The following is a 20,372-nucleotide window of genomic DNA, read 5'->3' as shown; positions in this document are numbered from 1 at the left end:
TATTTTTTGGCACAGTAATAGATGATGGTGACCTATCTTGGGGTCACGAAAGGTTGTAAGATCTTTGCTTGTGAAACCTTTTTATTTGTATCTGTTGCTGAATGATTTCTAAGTTGTTTAACAATTATTGTAGAGTTGTTATATTTTGGTATATATTTTAAGAAAATAACAAAACAGTTATATTTCATATAGATCTAGATTACTGGCTAACTGTTGTCATTACTTGTACCCTATCTAGTTATTAGTGTGTGTGGTGTACAGGAGCCCACCTACACATTTATAGGGTGGCATACATATTTGTGAAACCCAAGAACAGACCAAAGGTTGTGCGCCTACGGTTGTGTCTCTGTCTCCCTTAGAATCCCTCTCTATCCCACGTGTCAGTATTCCCAGGTTAGTGCTACCGCCCGGTAACCCCTACTGTCTAATCCCTGACTTAGGCTAACAATGTTTCCGCTATAGGCTGGCTATCTGACTCCCTCAGGGACTTTCTAGCTGTCCCCATCCTAGCCAGTTGCTTACCTCTCTGCCTTCTTTCCTCTGTGGTGATTGGCTGACTTGCCCTAGCCTCTGTTCTCAGCTTCCCCTCCTAGGCCTTGTGCGTGTGAGTGACAAGCCTTTGAGATGACTAGACCCCCCCCCCCCTGCTCCTTGCAGGTTTGCCATTTTGCGAATGCCGCTGTGGTCTAGTCCCAATTCAGCCGTCGGCCTGCCTGGTGTGACTGCCTCTTTGGCTCAGCAGACCTCGTCCAGCGGTGCCATTGTAGTCGGGCATCCTCAAGCTTGTGGAATCCCTCTGTTGCTGCTTGCTCTGATAGTCTGATCTTTCCTCTCTCGCAGTCTGCCCCCAAGAAACATGGACCAGTGCGCAGGTTGGAAGGTTAAAATTGGAGAAAACAAAAGTCTGCATACTAGCACTGGGAATTTCAGGTGTTTGGCTCCTTGTGGGAGAACCTGTGCCCACTATCAGGACTGATCCATCTTCCCTCTGTCATGATGCCTACCTCCAAGGAGCCAGGTCCGACCCAGCAACCCCAGAGACAGGCAGGCATTTCCCCCAGGGCAGTGCCAGCGGGCCCAAGCTGGGGCCCTTTGGACGCAGTGGCGCCAGGCTAATGTTGGACCTCTGCCCTGGCGCCTTAGGTGCCAGGCTCATAAAGCTAGACATGTGTTCAAGTGTTTTAATGTGCACTTACAGACCATGCTGCCACATCCAGGCCCTCTTGAGGCCTGAATAGGAACTACTTTACCTGTGGGACTACTTTCCACCCGGGTGTGGTCGGGGAAGGATACATACCTGATCGGAGGAAGGATACACACTTGGAACTTCTTCCAAAGCTATTTAAACCACACCCGATCAGCAACTCACGCTTCGCGTTGTTCTGCTCCTCGCAGCTGGACGCTCACCGTGTCAGCTCCTGCATCTGGACTTCAGCCACGCCTGTCAGCATCCTGGGTCACCTGCAAAGGGAGACAAGAGACCTACCAGCTAAACTGCACCACGGAGACATCACCGACGATCCTGAAAGGGAAGACATTTTTAAAAGCATTTCGTTACGATCGCTGCAGCGCTGCATTTCACTCACCTTTCCTGGGTTCCTCCATCTTCAGCAGCGATGATCCGGATACACAGCCACTTCCCAGAGCCTAGGGAAAAAGACAAGAATAAGAGGTGAGGGAAGGAAGGGAATAGGAAAAGCTCAGTTTCCTTCTAAGACTTACCTGTTGGGTCATTCCCATTTCATTTCGGGTCTTGCTGCTTCCAAGCAGGACCCCGGCCCCTATGGGGAAAAAAGACAAAGACATTAGATGAGCGAATGCAAAAACATTACCTGAGCGCTCATCTAGGACTTACCAGATCTTTACTGGAACTGCACGTTTCACTTCGGGTCGGCGCCTATCTCCGGCATTCCGAACCCTGGCCCCTATGGGGAAAAGACTTCAACATCAGCCCTTTATTGCAAGGAGTTTCCAAAGGAATCTTCATTCATCACCTGAAAAAAGACAATGAACATTATTATTTAAAGCTTGAACTTTTGAACTTGCAACAGAACTTTTACAGCGCCTTACCAGTATAATCAAGCTTACCTGAACTCCCATCCAACCTCAATCCAGTGAAGTAACTGGGTTCAACGCGCCCCTGCGTCAGAAGCAGGATGGAGAGCTCGTCCTTTCAGACCCTAAGGTGAGACTTCACGGGGAATCGTGGAAGGGTATCGTGGAGGGTTGGAAGAGAGTGGGAGGCTTGAGCATAACTCAGTCAGTAGGTAATACTCCCTTTTCACGCACAGGGGAATATTCCTGCGAGCCGGAGAAGCCAGAGTAGAGGGCCCTTCCTGTCCATCTTCAGAGTCCCGAAGCCAGACCTGCGCCTCCGTGGGAATCAGGTGAGCGTTACACCCTCCCCCTCCTCTGATGAGACCGGATCATCACACACTGGCCTCTTTCTCTTGCCCCTATAATTTTTCTATATGATCTCTCCCCTGGGAATAAGGGTTTGACCACCCTTGAACCTCTTTGAGACATTGGTCGAACAGTGGGAAGTCTGCACCTAGAAGGACTTCCTCCAGTAGCCCTGGCATCACAATCATGGGCATCTGGCTGGTATGATTGAATACCCGTAAGGAGAATGAGACTTCTGTGTCAACATCGATATCCCAATGTACACAAATAATGTATACAGGTTTCCCCGGTTCTTGTTCCTCCCTGGAGACCAGGTCAGCCATAATTGACTTTATTTTGCTTTCAGAGTGTAAGAGAGCCCTTGCCAGAAGCCCCTCAATTTCAACGGGGAGGTGAATTTTCTGTCACCCATCTGGTGTAGACTTCCCACGCTCCGGGTGCTGGTTCGGCTTCTCCGTCTGGGAATATGTCTGCCAAATACTCAGGGTTCTGGGTTTCTTGGTGGCTCTCCAAACATTGGTTTAAGGTATAATCATCCGGGAGGAGACCAAATTTCCAGTGGTTCCTCCTTTGGTTTATCTTTACAGAACCTGTCGAAGTCCTGGCGTCCTACATGCATAACATTGGATGTATTCCCAGCGGGATGGAGGTCCTACCCTCTGCGAGTCCACTGGGGCGGTGGGTCTGGGTCAATATTCCCCAGGAATCTTGAAAAGGGAGGCTATTCTTCAACCCAATGGTTCATATTCCCCTATACTTCCTTGTATTCCGCCAGGCTGCCATTTGTATACACTATCGAAAATACTCCTTTTTAAATTCTGTCCTTCCTGTAACAGGAAGTTTCTCTGGAAGGATTCAAACCAAGCGTGTAACCTTTGCTTCCCTAGGGACTACACCGAAAAACAGTGCAAGTCTTTAAACTGTTTAGCCCCCAAACTTCAAAAGACTAAACGCTGGGCCCACCCTGCCATGCAGGGCGCGGCCGCCATGGACGTTGAGGGAGCCTCCAGCGATGGTGATGTCGGCTTCCTAAGTGACACTAAGGGTGACCGGGATCCAATGGATTCACGCGTGCGAGCCCACAACTCCCAACAAGCAGGCCGGCGGTTCTGCTATGGAGACGACACCCAGCGGCTCAAGCACTTTCATGATACGCCACACCAAGCACATCCCCCATGGCAGACAGTCGACCACGTCATCGACCGATAAGCCACACGCAGCGTTGAAGGGAAGGTCCGAACATTCCGTTCCTGACCCTGTGTCCAAATCTGGAAAGTCCTCAGGTTCCGGCGACTGCATCGAAAGACTCATCGACAGTCCCTTCAAAAAGCTCTAAAATGAGCAGCTTAATTAAAAAACCTGTTCCCGACACCCTACTGAAGGCCAGAACAATGACAAACTCAAAATCCTTGACGCCCCAGCCCTCAAAATCTCAAGGTTCAAAGAGTAAGGATTATTCTACCCCTGAGGACACCCTTTCAGGGGCAATGCATCATAAACAGACCCCTGCTCCAGAGCCTCTACCTACACCTGCTCCCTCATTGTTGCCAGGCTCCTCCCAATGGACCCCAGAACATTTTGATGGGGTCATGAGGAGAATGTCTAGTTTTGTAATTTTCTTTGAACAACACCCAGTTCAACTCCACAACCTTCAGGCCCCCCCTAAAGACGAAGCAGCTTGCAAACAGCCCGACCCCAAAAGAGCCCACCTGGACAATACACAAACGAATACCTCGTCATATCAAGACGTAGGTCAGAACACATATTATTACGACACTCAAGTCTCACAAGACCCTGGCTCATTTACAGACCCAGAGGACCAAGGGGACTTGGACCAATACTATGATGATGATGACGACGATGATATGTATAAATCATCCAATCCCCAGACCATAGCAACCAACCAGTGGCTGATTCCCCAGTAGACAACCAGCTGCTGTACAATTACCTGCTCTTAAAGGCTGCAGAACACTTTAAGATAGATACCCAGGAAGCCCAAGTCGATAAAGACTTTGTAAAGGACATGTTTGGGGATAAGAAATCTGCAGCACAGTTCATCCCTCTGCTTCAGTCTGTCCAGAGGTGTATTCAGCTCTCACTACTTACCCCCATTCTGACAAACCCACACATTGAATGTTTAGACCAGCTCCATCGGACCCTCTATACATTAGGGGGCAGCTAAAGCCTGACTCTCTTGTAGTCGCCACCACAAGAAAGAGAGCGGGAACACCACTAGGCTCTGCCAAATCCCCTCCTGACAAGGAGAGTAAGAAAATCTACACCCTGGGCAGGAAAGTAGCTTCTTCAGCTGCCTATCGAGTAAGAATAGCTAATAATACTACGCTATTATCCAGCTATAATTGCCACAAGTGGGACGAGGTCACACAACAAATGGACTCGGTTCCAGAGCCCCTAAAGACACTGCTCTTACACACTATCGCTGACGGAAGACAAGTAGCCAACTGCATTCTTAAACATAATTTAGACGCAGCAGACAATGCGGGGAGAATTGTGGCAGAAGGTACACTCCTCAAACGCCATGCATGGCTTTGTCAATCGGGGTCCAAATTAGAGACCCATGCTACCATTTTAAACATGAACATTGAGCCCAACGCATTATTTGGCAAAGTGGTCGAGGATGCACTAAAAAGTGCAAAAGAGGAACAAGACTCCTTCAAATCCATGGGACAACTCACTTTGGGCAAAGAGGAGGTTCAAAAACATGCTGCCGGTTTAGAGGATCACTCCCAGCGGTCCTCCAATTACAACCAGGGTGGGCAAAGTTCGTCCTGGGGGTCTCCACAAGGGCAGTCTCCCAACAGAATTTTCAAAGGGTTCAAAGAAAGTCCAAAAGTAGGGGCAGATCCTCCTCCTCAAGAGGGGGCTCCACCCCCCTAAGCACCCCCTCCACCCCCCCTCCCGTCAGCCACTTGGTCTGATCTCCTCCTTCCTCTGAGTGTTCGGACCTCTCTTTCCTCCTGGTCTCGACCACTCAACTCCTCCTCCTTGGAGACTTTAACATCCACCTGGATGCTTCCTGTCCTTCCTCTCTGACTCTTTAGCAACCTCTGCAACTCTCACTCTCCTCCCCTCTGGCCCGACTCACTCTGCAGGACACACTCTGGTTGTTCTGATCTCTACAGACCTTCCCCTTTTTTCCCTCTCACCACTCCTCTCCTGGAGTGATCACTTTCTCCTTTCCTCCCAGCTCACACACTCCACCCCTCAGGCCAAGCCAACTCCAGCACTGCCACCTGGTTTATAGTGATTGCATCGAATGCCAAAGCATCGAATGTCTTAGCATGGAAAAAAAAGCATTGACTCAATTTTTTTTTTTTTAATGTGGGGGGGTCCCGCCCCATCCCCTATTTTTTTACCCCATAAAACCTTTACCTTTTGAAAAAAATGCATTTGATGCTTTTTTTTCTGATGCATTTTTTTCTGATGCTTTGGCATTCAATGCTTTATATTCGATGCAATGACTGGATAACCTGCCACCTACCTTCTCGGTTATCCGACCCATGAAGCGCATGTCAGTTGAGGCTTTCGCCGCCACTTTCTCACCCCTGCCACCGGCTCCAAAGGCAATACCGGCTCTCTGTCCGCACCAAGAAGAGAGCCCTCATCCAAGAACTCTGCCGAACTCCTTAAAATCTGCAAGGAGCTGGCCAATACTGCTGCAGTCTCTACCTCTCCTGTCACCTCCTAGGCCCTCTACATGGCCTTGGCTTCTCATTTCATCTCTAAAACCCAGGAGTCTCTTTCTCTTTCTCTTCCCCCCCCCTCTACTACCCTCTCTTCCTCTGACCCTTCTGTGACCACCTCTCCTCCCCCCTTCTCTGCCTTTCCCCTGTTCTTGAGGTTTCTAGACAAGTCCGATCTATCTTGTCAAAACAGGTTCTCCCCTGTTCTCTCAAACCATCAAAGACCACATTGACACCCTGGCTCCTGCTTTGGCTGACTTCTGCAACCACTCCCCCCTGAAGCACTCCCTTGTGCGCACCCTCTTCTTAAGAAACCCTCAGCTGATCCCTCCTGCCCTGCTAACTACCACCCAATCTCCATCACTCCTTTCCTGGGTAAACTCCTGGAAAAGCTGGCCAGCTCCCAGCTTGATCTTCACACTGAATTGGTTGGTTGTCTCCATGACCATCAGTCTGGCTTCAGAGCTGCCAGAAGCATGGAAACTGCTCTCCTGCACATCTGTGAAGACCTGCTCTCCAACCTTGACTCCAATACTCCCATCTTACTTGATCTCTCTTCTGCCTTTGACACGGTCAACCATGCCATCATGCTCGACTGTCTCTGTGATAACCTGGGTATCACTGATCAGGCCCTGGCTTGGCTGACCTCTTTCCTCTCTGACCCTCCCAGGTCCAACTTGGGTTCTTCCTCTCCTCCCTCTATCTACCTCTGGTGTTCCCCAGGGGTCTAACCTCTCTCCCTGGCTGTTCAACCAATACCTGGCACTTCTTGCCCACCACATTGCTGCTCTCTGCCCCAACGTTCAGTGCTATGCGGATGACACTCGGCTCCTTTTCAGGCTCCCTTGCGCCACCTCTTCTCCTTCTCTCATCTCTGTCCGCTATCCAGGAGTGGTGTGCCGCCAACAATCTCTGCCTTAATGCCATTAAGACTGAGATTCTCCTCATCGGACCTGCTCCCCCCTTTCCTGTCACTCTCTGGCTGGCCTCTCTTGGCCCTCTTCCTTCTCCCACCTGTGAGGCTAAAAACCTGTGGGTCATCTTCGACTCCACTCTCCTCCTCCCCTCGCATCTCAGACGTCTCTAAGAAGTCACACTACAGCTGCACCTCCTCAGAGGTATTCTTCCTTTCCTCTCCTTCCCCCAGAAGCTCACTGTTTCCAGAGCTCTGGTTCTCTCTCTAAGCTGGACTACTGCAACAGCCTCTTTCTAAATCTGCCTGCTTCTACTCTCCACCCTATGCAACTCGTCCAGAACAGGGCTGCAAGACTTGTCTTTGGCCTCAAACCCAGGGATTGTATCTCTCCAGGACTGAAATCTCTGCACTGGCTCCCAGTAGCTGCAAGGTTTAAGTTCAAAACCCTCTGCATTGTCCACAAGGCCTCCTGGGGCCTCAATACCCCCCAACTCCTTTCCTAAATATCTTCCTTCTCGAGCTCTTCGCTCATCTGCCTCCAACTCCCTGAGGGTCAGTTGCTTCGCCAAGCAACAAGTTGGTGGTAGATCTTTCTTCGGCTGGGGGCCTCCCTCTGGAACAGCCTCCCTGAAACTTGAGGAGAACCATCTCCGGTTCCGGAAGCACCTCAAGGCCTTCCTCTTTGCTCCTTCTTTCTCTGCTCTGCTCCCCTGCTGAACTCCTGACTGTAACTGCACTGGTCACCTGGCTACCTTCTGATCACGGGCCCAGGCCCCCTCTCCCACCAACTGCATATCTGTACTGCCTCCCAGGCACCCCTGCGCTTGGGGGGCTGTTTCTGTATCCCTTCAGTCACCACCAGCTCTTGACACTTGATGTCTGCACTTGCCACTAGCTGGCCGTGCTTTTTACCAATTGTTTTTATTTATTATTTTATTTATTCTTTACTGCTGATCCTATGCATTGCACTACCCCTTCCCCATCCCACCCTGCACTTTCCCTCCCCTCCCCCACCCTCCCCTTGCGCGATCTCAATGTCACCTGGCCTAGTAAGATCGCTGTCTTTGTCTTCCCTCTGTTACCCCTCCCTTGACCTGCGCTCGCGCCTTGAAACACTTGTGTATAGGCTCGGCATAAATGCCATATCATATCAATGACCAACCACTAGAGGTTCCCTCCCATGCCTCTCCAGTTGGAAGTCGTGTTTCTCACTTTACCCACGCATGGGAGGGGATCACATGGGACAAATGGGTACTTCCCACCGTGGCGCGCGGGGGGTATTGCATAGAGCTAATACAAAAATCAACCAACCGCCTGCCAAGACAAAGACATACACAGGAAGAACGCATCCTGTTAGAAGAAGTCAAAGCACTGCTACTAAAAGACGCCATAGAGATCGTCCCAGCAAACCAGGTAAACAAAGGTATGTATTCAATACTTCCCTGTTATGAAAAAAAAGTAACAATACGCCCTTCCTAGACCTGTACCCTGCGAATACCTATGTCAAGCCACAAAAATTCTGCATGACCATGCTACAGGAATGAATCCCACTGCTAAAATAATGTGACTACATGGCAACCATGGACATGAAAGATGCATACTTTCATATTTTAATGTTCCCAGCTCACAGAAGATTCTTGCACTTGAAAATAGCGAACCAGCATTACCAATTCAAGGTGCTACCGTTCGGCATAGCCTCTGCTCCAAGGTTATCACCAAGGTATTAGCGGTAGTGGCAGCGCACCTACGCAGAGCATCAATCCCAGTATACCCTTATCTGGACGACTGGCTGATAACAGGGGAATCTCCCCCAGATTTGCAAGCAAAATACCCAGAGAGCAATCAATCTTCTGTTCCAATTGGGATTCTCAATCAATGAGAAAAAAATCATCTTGTTCCAAGCAAAACTAAACAGTTCTTAGGAGCGGTCATAAACACAGAAGAGGGTCTAGTCTTTCCATCAAACAAAAGAGTGCAAAACGTACTGCTGCAAATACCTCAGTATATAGCCCATCGCCAAATAACCGTACGCAAAGCAATACGTGTGCTTGGGATGATGGCTTCATGCATTTACCTGGTCTCGCACGCACGGTTGTGCATGTGCCCAATGCAAGAATAGTTGGCGAAACAGTGGTCTCAGTGGGACGATCTAGTGGTTGTTTCGCTACCCTTAGTTCAAGCGCTACTCTGGTGGACGAAAGAAAATCTATTAAAGGGAAATCCTTTTCACAGCCCTAAACTGCAACTGATTATCACTACAGACTCATCTCACACCGAGTGGGAAGCCCCTTACCTTCACCACACAGCGCATTGCCTGTGGACCCAGATCACAGCCCCAAATCACATAAAATTCATAGAGCTGCTTGCAGTGATCAAAGTCCTACAAGCTTTCCAAGTGCATTTATCAGGTCAAACAGTATAAATCCTCATGGACAGCACCACTGACATATTTTACATAAACAAGCAGGGAGGCACAAACTCTCCAGATCTGTCCAGGCTAGCACAAAACATTTGGAAGTGGGCACTCAAGCCGAACATGTTCCTAGTGTCGCAGCACCCAGGGGAACTCCATTCTCTAGCAGACTCATTAAGCGGAAATCCTCTTCCTGAGGAGCATGAGTGGAAGCTCAACAGAAACATCTCGGACAATATTTTCTCCCTATGGGGCTATCCTCCCTTAGACTTGTTCGCCACAAGGCAAAACGCACAATTCCCAGACTTCGTATCCAGGTTTCCCCAACACGCATCCAAGGGGAATGCCCTGTGGATGAGCTGGTCAGGGAAATTTGCCTACACTTTTCCCCCAACACCGCTACTGAGCAGGATGGTGAACAAAATGTACCAGGAACAAGTGACCGTAATCCTGGTTGCTCCTATGTTGGCGAGACAGCATTGGTGTCCACATCTGCACAAACCGGCGATGTGTGATCCAATCAAACCTCTGCGCCCCTCCAACATGCTCGCCCAACCCTGGGGGGGGGGACAACATTACACCCACATCCTCAATCCATGAACTTGGCAGATTGGCTCCTGAAGTCCTAGAGCTTGGCCATTTAAAGCTAACGCACAGGTGTGTGGACATCCTCAAGGAGGCACGCAAACCAAACACCAGGCACTGTTACTTTAACAAATGGAAAATATTTTTAACATGGTGCCAGTCAAAAAAGGTAAACCCAATCGAATGTACGCCATCACACATTCTTAATTACATGCTCCACTTACTAGACTCCGGTCTAGTATTCAACTCCATCAAGGTTCACCTAGCGGCTCTATCTGCGTACACAACCTCTCAAAGCAAGGTGTCCTGGTGGAAAGTTCCTTTCATTAAGGCATTCATGGAAGGAGTAAAAAGGCTTTAAACCCCCCCCCCCCCCCCCCCAACCATATTTCAAACCCGTGTCCAGGGTGGGATCTAAATGTGGTACTCGCAAAGCTCATAGGGTCCCCCTTTGAGCCTATGCACAAGTCCAGCCTTAAACACTAAACATATAAAACGCCTTTTCTGGTGGCCATCACCTCCATACGAAGTCAGTGAGCTACAAGCTCTGTCAGTGCAGGACCTTTCTTTGTTATCCACGAAGACAAGTTGGTACTAAGAACACACCCTAGGTTTTCACCTAAGTTAATATTGAAGTTCCATGTCAACCAGTCCATCTAACTACCCGCTTTGTTTCAAAACCATTGCCGCTCAGCCATGAAAAACCTCCATACACTAGATGTAAGGAGAGCGTTTCTTTACTATGTAAACAAAACGCTACGAAAAAATACCAAACTGTTTGTCTCCATAGCACCTGGCAGGGAAGGTGATCATGTTTCAAAAAAACTCTGTCTCCAAGTGGATACTCAAATGTATACAGCTCTGCTACTCTCTATTAAGCAAAACTCTGCCTTTCACACTATGAGCCCAATCTACCAGGGGTCCAGGAGTTACCTTGGCCTTTATTGCAAACATCCCGCTGGACGCCATTTGCAAAGCAGCTATATGGAGCTCTATACATACTTTTACTCACTACTGCATTGACACACATACTAAAGCAGATTTGCAGGTGGGACAAGCAGTGTTAAAACATCTATTTGCCACTCTACCTTCTCCCAACCCACCACCTTCTCCAGACACTGCTTGCCAATCTATGCATAGCATGTGATCTAAGCAGATCCACAAGCCTCAGAAGTGATACATTACTCTCTGTAATCGTATTTGTGATGCTTGTATCTGCTTAGATCCACATGCGCCCACTCTTCCTCCTCTGTGGGGTAGAACGTGCATAGATGTTTTCTGGCTTATCTACTCTTATCTGCCTTATTACATCTGTACTTGCGCTACACTTCATGCTACCTCATGTCAGAAACCAAGCGATCTGAGGGACCTCGACGCGTTAAGGACCATGGGTACAGTGGACGTCACACTAGGGGTAGTATTACTGGCACGCCCTGTCGATGTCCCTTTTCGAGTTTCGAAAACAAAAAATGGAATACTATGCGGCTACCACCAAATGTCGGCCTATGTATAGAAGGGGAATCTAAGCAGATACTAGCATCGGAAATTAGATTACGGAGAGTAATGTATCCCATACAGCAACCTTACCAGTATGCAGCAGACCACTGGATTACTGGTCTCCTTTGGGTCCTACATGACTGCCGATTTAGACGACCTGACCCCTTCCCAACAAGCAGAGACTCCAGATGATTGATGGTCCTGCTAGACCCACGACATAAACTGTAGAAATGGGATGCTCCTTGTAGGGCTGCTACAAAACGACATTAATCCAGAAAATGGTGTATTTATCAGTACTCTTATGCAACTGTATGTCTCCCGGTATATCTTTTTCATTGTTCGATGCTGTCATGAATCTTATGTGACTTGTTCTGGCCCGGGTGTGGGTGGGAGGATGGGAGGGAAGGAAATGTGTATGTTGTCATTGTTAACCATTTTAAAAAATAATAAAAATAATTAAAACAAAATAACACTGCAATGTCACAATAAACAAAGATTTCAAGTATGTGACGGTTTTGAGGGTGCACTCAATGGTGTGTTGTAGAAGCAATGTGTGTTGTCGCCCACTTGCATTGCTAATCACCCTCGAGCGCCTTCTCAAAATTTCACTTCTATTAAAAAAAAAATAATAATTATAAAAATACTACCTCAACTGCAATCACAAGGCCGTTTATCCTTCGAAAGAAGGTGTAAAATGTTACACATATTAACCTTTCCTCTGGCCGTTCTGTCCCCTGATGCCTGTGACTTTCATGGAGCTAATAAATGTCATTAATCACAGAGCTGACATTCTGTTGAGTTCTCTCAAGCCTATCCGGGGCCAGTGTGTTTGCTGCTGTTGGACAGCCATGAAGATCTGTTGTCCGAAGTGTATCTGACATTTCTTTTTTTTTTTTTAAGTATTCAACTCCACGGAATTATAACGAACACAAAGTTCTTATTACATTTTCCATGTAACAAACCAACAGCTGTTTGCCTTTGACTAATATCTAATGCTTTCAGATTTTATTTGACTAAGGGTTGCATTTGCAGTTGAGAATGGCCTATGATTTCCCATCTGGGTGCCAGACAACTCTTAATAAACGGCAATACTCTTATCTAACCTTGATGTGGTAATGTAATTGTTGTCAGGCCATTTGCACACTTAGTTTAGTTTTCTTATCAAAGGTATATTGGCCTCAAAGACAAGCTGCCTGCCCAGAGGCCCTAAAAATCGTTAGAAAGCAAACAAGAGGAAGAGTCCTGTCTATGGAGTCAAAGCTAATTGCAATTTAATTATATGCAAAAGAAATTTGAGGTGTATCTGATACTCTATTGTAGCCTTATTTATGCATATCCAAAGGATAGGTGTACAAACAAAGGAGTAATAATACACATGCACTCGTGTAAGTTAAATTAAATTAAACCTGAGAGTAGTTTTTATTTTCTCTCCTCAGTCATTGACTCACTTGTTTTTAAAAAGGAAACAAAAATTGGATTGTCAATTCCAATATGAAAGACAGAAATTGCATTTATACATTGATACAATTGTTCCGCATATTCAAAAACATGATGCATGAAGACTTTTGCGGCATGCATAAAACAGAACCTGAGTGAATGGATACATGAATATGCTGTATGCTGACATTCTTTGAGAAAGACGCATGTACAGGCAGATTTTTCTTGTATTTAGTACATTACTTGTTCTTCTCATAATTCACCTAATATCAACACAAGGTAAGTTACACATTTACCTCAAACGGATAGAAACAACATAAACAATTATTGCTCTAAACACAGGACCTTGGATAGGTCTGACAAAAGCCAGGCTAGAGGGTGACCAAAGTGGATACACATTCTTTTTAGCTGGGCAAATGCAGACTTTTTAATATACACAAACCTCAAAGCACTTCATACTCAGGATCCGCCCATATGTTGCATATGTCAAGAATACCTGAGTTACAATATTGCTTGAAAATGAGAATTGACCACAACATCTCCCTGGTGCTTGTTACAAGTCTTGGCAGACAGACGGGACAGCGTTCTCTTTTTCTTTACAATGTTAATTTGCTTATCACAAATATAATGGCTTTAGAGACATAACCCAATCTGCTCTCCCACACCCCTAGACATCTGTACATGTCATGTTTCTAGCTGGACAAAGGCAAACTATTGAAATGCACAAAACAAATCTGCCTACATGTAGCACAACTATGTCAAGAGACCAGGTTGTCCCACTGGGACGTGGGGCTGCTAGGGTGTGGTTAGAGTGCTTCAAGTTGGCACATCATTCCTTGTGTCATCTTATTTTGATCCCGTCTCGTAACTTTCATGCCATTGAGCACCATTTATTTCTTCTATCAGAAGGTATAATGGCTTCAAAGACTTTCCACAATCCACATGCCCATAGATATTAAGGCATATTATCTCTCGCAGGATAAATGCAGATGCGTCGATTGCACAAAAAACAAAGGACTGTGCAACCTGCCTCTGCCTTCATGACTATAACCACCTATACAGCATAGGGTAACAAAGGAATAGACTCAAAACTACCATCTTTACTACAGATTCAGTTGGGCACACACTGCTAGCCACGCTAGCATTTTTCCACAACACCAAGCGCTAATGGTAAGCAACTATTTCTCTCATTTATGTTTTAAAGTTTTGTCCATGGATCAAGATTCCGCCTCATCCATCCTTTTCATAAAATTCAAAAACTTTCACATTAATTTCAAGCCCATAGTTAATTGTATTTAGAGTTAAAATATTTATTTTTCAACCTTTGCAAAGATGTACAAATACCAGTACCATTTTCATATTATATAGTTTTATTTTTACAATTACATTATTTATTCACAAATATTTCATATTCCAGAATTTATTTGTTAGTAAAATGTCATCTTGCATCATCGGATGTGCCAATTTTACACATACAAAGATGCCCGGCACACTACTGCACGTTTTCCCTAAAGTTATTCCACTTATCCTACAATGGCTATTCAACTGTGGCCTTCAACCAGATGTCATTGGCTGATTTACCAATAGAAGATGGAAAGGGAAGTCTATTTCACCTTTGCTGCCCACATTTCACGGTAGAGCTTTACGAGTTGGAGGAATTTACGAAGAAAGGCCAAACCAGACTGATATTACTTGCTACTGCTGTTCAGTGCTTTTTTGCCTTTCTGTTTTCTCAGTAATTTAAAGACATCGTCTTTACTTAAGGGGTTCCCATCGCTACTTAAAGGCTGGAAGGCAATGTGCTTTTACTTGGAACACAAGAATTCATTCACACTTCATGTAGATTTTGAAGTAGACATCCCTCAGGTCTCTTTTTTGAGTATCGCAATTAAAGATACCACAGCAAAATACAGCTAGAAATAAGGCAGGAATACATCACTGTTAGCGTTTATCTAACATTCTTCTTCTCTTCCAAGTCTTCACTGGAAACCACCAGGGTAGGAGAGAGTCACTCGCCAACGGGAACAGGCTGAAGGAAACACGGCTGCTTCATTCTGCCCAGCCGTAGTTCAAAGTAAAACATGGCTTGCTCTTTCTCTGTCGTGTGATCTCGTTCCCTCAAAATGTAATCAAGTATTTTTCCAGAGATGTTTACTGGCAGTAGAAAACCGCAGCTGTTGCATCTGCTGGATTCCACTGAGTTTTTAAACAATCTCTGGTTTCTCATGAGAAGCCGACAGACCTTGCTCTCAGCTTCTAAAATAATGCAAAACAAGCTTTGTCTGAACTCATAAACAAGCTCTTTTCATTGCTCCAGCAAACTCACATTGTGCTCAGAAATGGGCTTCTCTTTAAGCCTGAAATCTAATGTTCACTGCTGTTCCAGAATGCCTCTCATCTTGACTCCATATTGGAATCCAAGCTAATACATTTTTAAAAGGATTACAAACGCTATCCCCCTGTGGAAATACCCCGACCTTCCCCCCCCCCCCCCATTTGATACCGGCATACAGGAAACTTGGTACCCTGACACAGAGGTGAAAGTAGGAGACATGTACATAGAGGGGAAGTTTGTGACCCTCGAGGTGTTCACGAGGGGTATGGGAGGTGGCAGCTCAGGACACTGCAGTATTACCGAATGAGGTCCGCGTACCAAACACGCTGGCCTTCATTTCCCGATGAACCCCCCCCCCCCCTCCCACCCATGCGTACAGCTGGTCACAACACAGGGCGGGCTGGGAATCTCCAGACTTTACAAGATGATACAGACTCACTCCTGTATGGTAAGCCAGGTGAAGGAAAAATGGGAAGCAGACATAAAAATGTCAATACCAGAAGATAAGTGGGCAAGTTACTGCGTGCTCACGAAAAGGGTGTCCCTTAATGCGGGGCTGCGTCAAATACAGTTTAAAATCCTGAATAGGCTGCATTATACCCCCGCCAGGGTAGCCACATTTGTGCCTGATGACCCAGGCAAATGCCCCAAATGCGGGTCCCCGGCAGCGGGGTCCTATCATATGTACTGGGAGCGCCCAGCCGTTGCAGGGTTCTGGGGGGGGGTTACAGATATGCTGACGGAAATCACACAGATTCCCCCACATTTGACCCCACAAAAATATCTGTTTGGTGATATTGGCAAATGTTCTGAAAAACTCAGAAGGTTGTTCAATGTGGCATGTGTCATGCTAAGAGATGTATATTGAAAGCATGGAAGAGCCCGACTGCCCCCACCATGAACACTTTCCTGCGTGAGTTAACCTACATAAACGAGTGTGAGGAGCAGTATGTAATGACTCAACAGAGTATGAGTAGGCCAAAGGACATTTGGGGTCCCTTCAGGGCATACCTTTGCGATATGCTTTCAGACACCGACGCACCCATTTAAATGTCAACTGTTAATCATCCAACGAAGATATTGTTGTATATGCGATTGTAGGCTGTGTTCACTGTGTGCCAATGTAACTGCTGAGACCATCAATAAAAATGTTTAAAAAAAAAAAGCATTACAAACGCTCTTTGAACATCAACGTAGGCCAGTGTGCATAATATAGATTATAGATATTACATGTGTGCTCTGTATGTCTCACTTAACCTGTTTCTTCCTGGCCCATTTCATTTCTGGGGCGCTGGTGCTGTTTCAGTACCCTCTGTCGCATTGTAGTCCGTGCAGGTATTCCAGTCACGGTTGCATCGTTGAATACCATGAATGTTCTCTTTGATTAACATTTTTTATCAAGCATGTCACTAGAATCTTTGTTTAATGTCTTGGCATAGTGGAATGTATTACCCCATCCCTCCATTCTCATGTGACAACTGTGCCTATTACTCTTCAACTGAGGCAGCTAGTGCTTTCTCCGCACTCCGACACATTGCTGTCCATGCAGGTATACTAGTCATGATTGCTTTGTTCAGTAACGCGAGTGTTCTCTTGCATTAGATTAAATATTAGTGACATGTTTGCCTGGAATACATAAAAGGCCCAACCAGATGTCATGGAGCTCTGGCTAGCTTATTTTCAGTTCTGCATATTTAAAACAAAAATGTTTGCTTTTAGTACAACTTCAAATTCTGCACATCATGAATAGCAACCTGCAAGATTGTGAATTGAGTGTATTTAAAACTCTTTTTGAAATAAGTAGTCAAATATTTTAGACTCCAATAGTATTCAGGCTCTTTTGTGTTGTACATTTTTTGATGGAACAGACTGTTTCTGCAATTATTTCTAAAAACAAATGGTGGTTTATTTTGATATTTGTGTCGTTCCAAGTCATGTCTGCAAAGCAGTTCACACTCAAACTCACAAATAATTTTGCTTTACTGTAACAAAAAGCATAAGGCACTATGATCACGTGTAGCAGACTGCGCTGAAATCCCCTTTTCACCAAGTGTGATCACGAAGATTGACTTAGTTAGATTAATCTCTTCAGAAAGCATCACCCTATAATGTTGCTTCATATGTAATAATAGTGACCATTGATCTACTGCACACCATGCGTAATTTGTTTCTTTGCTCACTAATGGCAACGCCACTTGAAAAACGTGCTCATCGTCTAATCTCAGTCTTCTGTCTATACTGGAGTGTGTACCATTTGACTGCATGATCTGTGACCTGCCTCCCTCTGTATTGAATAGAGGACCTGTGTACCTTTTAGGCTTTTACCAGACAGGCGCTTTGGAGACTGTGTGACGTAGGAGCTCATTGAAGAAAAAAGGCTTAAAAACGTGTTTATTTATTTAACTGCTCTCTAAAAAGGTGGACCATTGGGATTGTATAGAGAATTATGCCCATTTGGAAAACCTTAAGAATTATCGCTTTGTTACATACATGTTAAATTCTTATAAGAAGCCACAGTCTTACCTGAATCTATGTCCAGCAGTTAGATTAAGGCGTTTTATCCTGCTCCTAAGGGTGAATCACTTACCCGTGTTGGCTAACACAGGTGCAATAAATCGGATACCTTATGTGGAACGCTACTGCTGACTATGTAAGAACAATCGCATAGCAGAAACAGGGAAACGTGCTAACAAACTGCCCTAAACTAGTAACCATATATCAGACCCAATATGGCAGATATATCCATAACAAGGAGTACATAGCAGAATTAGCTTTTTGGCGGCATAGCATTAACACATCGAACTTTGTCGAAGATATGGCTCTAGTAAACAAAATCTACCTCCTCATTCAGGCATGGATGGCCTCCCACAGCCTCTGCCTAAATGACGACAAAACTGAGATATTAATACTGGGCTCCGACTCTAACCTAAAAAAACTGAGCCCCAACTATCGTAATTTCAACATAGATGGCAACACAATCAAGGTGGCCACCGAGGTAAAAACCCTGGGCTTTTACCTCGATTCCACTTTATCCCTCAAAAAACAAGTTAACACCCTGGCATCCTCTACAGCGTACACCTGCAAATTAATCAGGACCTGTAGACCTTACCTCTCTAAAACCAACTGCATCATGCTTGCCAATGCATTAGTCATGTCCAAACTGGACTATTGCAATGCCCTCTATGCAGGTGCCAACAAATCCATCATAAATAAAATGCAAATCCTTCAAAACAACGCTCTTACACATACCCCGCAAAGCACATATCTCAAACGTTAGGAAAGACCATCACTGGCTCAAAATCAGCGACAGAGTCCTGCTCAAGACACTATCGCTTACCCATAAAGGGCTCAACAACACTGCTCCCCCCTACATCTCAGCCAGACTGACTAGAAAATCATCCAGGCACCATACTAGGGCTACTAACCACTACCTGCTTGAAACCCCTAGATTCAGACGCTCCAAAGCGGGCGGAGCAAGCTTCCCTGTCAAAGCTGCCCAGGCCTGGAACGCATTGCCCATTGCACTGAGAGCCAACTTACCCTACTCCAATTTTAGATGCAAGGTAAAAAACTGGCTCTGGACAAACGACAACTAACTCTCGTGGCACCCAATGACCATGATACCGTTGTCCAAAACGATTCTGTTCTCATACCTATACCTGTACACTCCCTCAAAACTACAATATGCTAGTTTTTTTTCCTTCCACACGGCGTGTATTGATATGTTCTTACTGTACTGTTATGTTGTTTCTCGCCTATACTCTGTATGTAACCCAAGCTTAAGTAACCTTGTACCTGCTGCGCCCGGCTACCCCTGGGTTTTGTGCGCATTATCAAATAAACAATACAATACAATACAGTATTTATTGCCATGAACAATGTATGGTTAGTTATCGAGACCCTATTGGGAATCTCTATTTGAACTAGTTTTGGTAGTTCTGAAGGTGTTAATCTCATTGCATGAAGTGTCTCAATTTGAAGCTATTTAATCAATGGTAGTAGAAAATTTGAGATTCCAGATTGGTCTCTTTCTTACTCTGAGTATATTTTATACATTTGTAGATATGATTTGGTTTATATTGTTTTTTTAAACTGGGATATTTTCTATGTAATCGTTTTAGTTTTTGAAAGTGTATTCTGTACTTTCTTATTTTCCTACTGTAAATAATAGGTTTTCATTTTTTGTATTTAGAAGTAGATCTAAAATGATGTTATATGTATGTAAATTTATATATTATGTGTAAAGTTTAGTTAAACTATATCGCATTAATAATAAAATTATTTGTAGTGACGGTAGCTAGCAAGACTGTAGCTTTGCCTGGTAAACCATGCTAGTAGGAGCTTCATCAATTGGGCACCTGAAAATGGATTTGGCAGACTATGCCCAGCCACTGATGCCAGCCATTATTTTGATGGGTCGAATCATTTAAACAAGATTATTTCTTTTTTTTTTATAGTATAGACATAAAACAGTTGCAGCGTACAATGTTTTCTTTGCATCTCTCGCTGCCCAATAGGAGGTGTTGACATTTGCAGCTTTGATACAGATATATTTGGGAAAACAAGTAGTTGCTTATTACATCTGTCCTGGCCTTGACAATCCGTGCGCACAGCTAACGATGTATCCTAGCTGCGAGGGAGTGTAGAAAGCTGTGATTTTACAGGGCATTTGAAAAATAAGGATGGTTAAAAATGTGCTAAAAAGCATTTTTATTATGCCCAAGGGATGGGACAAGGCGAGGTACTAACTGCTGTTACATGTTATTGGCTACAGATACTGTTTGCAGGCATGCATGTGCCACCATCTTGCTCTCCCCATAGGTAGATCCTTCAAGAACCCTTTAGAATTATCGACTGATCACCCTGCTGATGCTAGAGCCACAACCCGAGATGTGCCTGCTTGTAGTTCGTTATTTACAACAGGCTACAAATGCCCCTGTAAAATGCAGATCAGGAACTGATCAACGTTAAAAGAAAAGCAAATCGACGTGCATCACACGCACTACGTGTCACTGCGCGGCACTTTTCTGACTAAAGACGTACACGTTTTTCTCGTGCCTCTGTTTTTTGGATAGCTTGCCT

General features: G+C 45.4%; 1 protein-coding gene across 1 annotated transcript in view; it reads left to right on the top strand.

Annotated features, from left to right (window-relative positions):
• Positions 1 to 20,372, top strand: part of MRPS34 (mitochondrial ribosomal protein S34) — a 37,830-nt gene that overhangs the window by 6,032 nt on the left and 11,426 nt on the right. The gene's annotated exons all lie outside the window — the stretch shown is intronic.

This window comes from Ambystoma mexicanum, chromosome 2q (assembly GCF_040938575.1).
Source record: "Ambystoma mexicanum isolate Mex_15411 chromosome 2q, UKY_AmexF1_1, whole genome shotgun sequence".
Classification (NCBI taxonomy): Eukaryota; Metazoa; Chordata; class Amphibia; order Caudata; family Ambystomatidae; genus Ambystoma; species Ambystoma mexicanum.
This window is presented reverse-complemented; position numbering and strand designations above follow the sequence as displayed.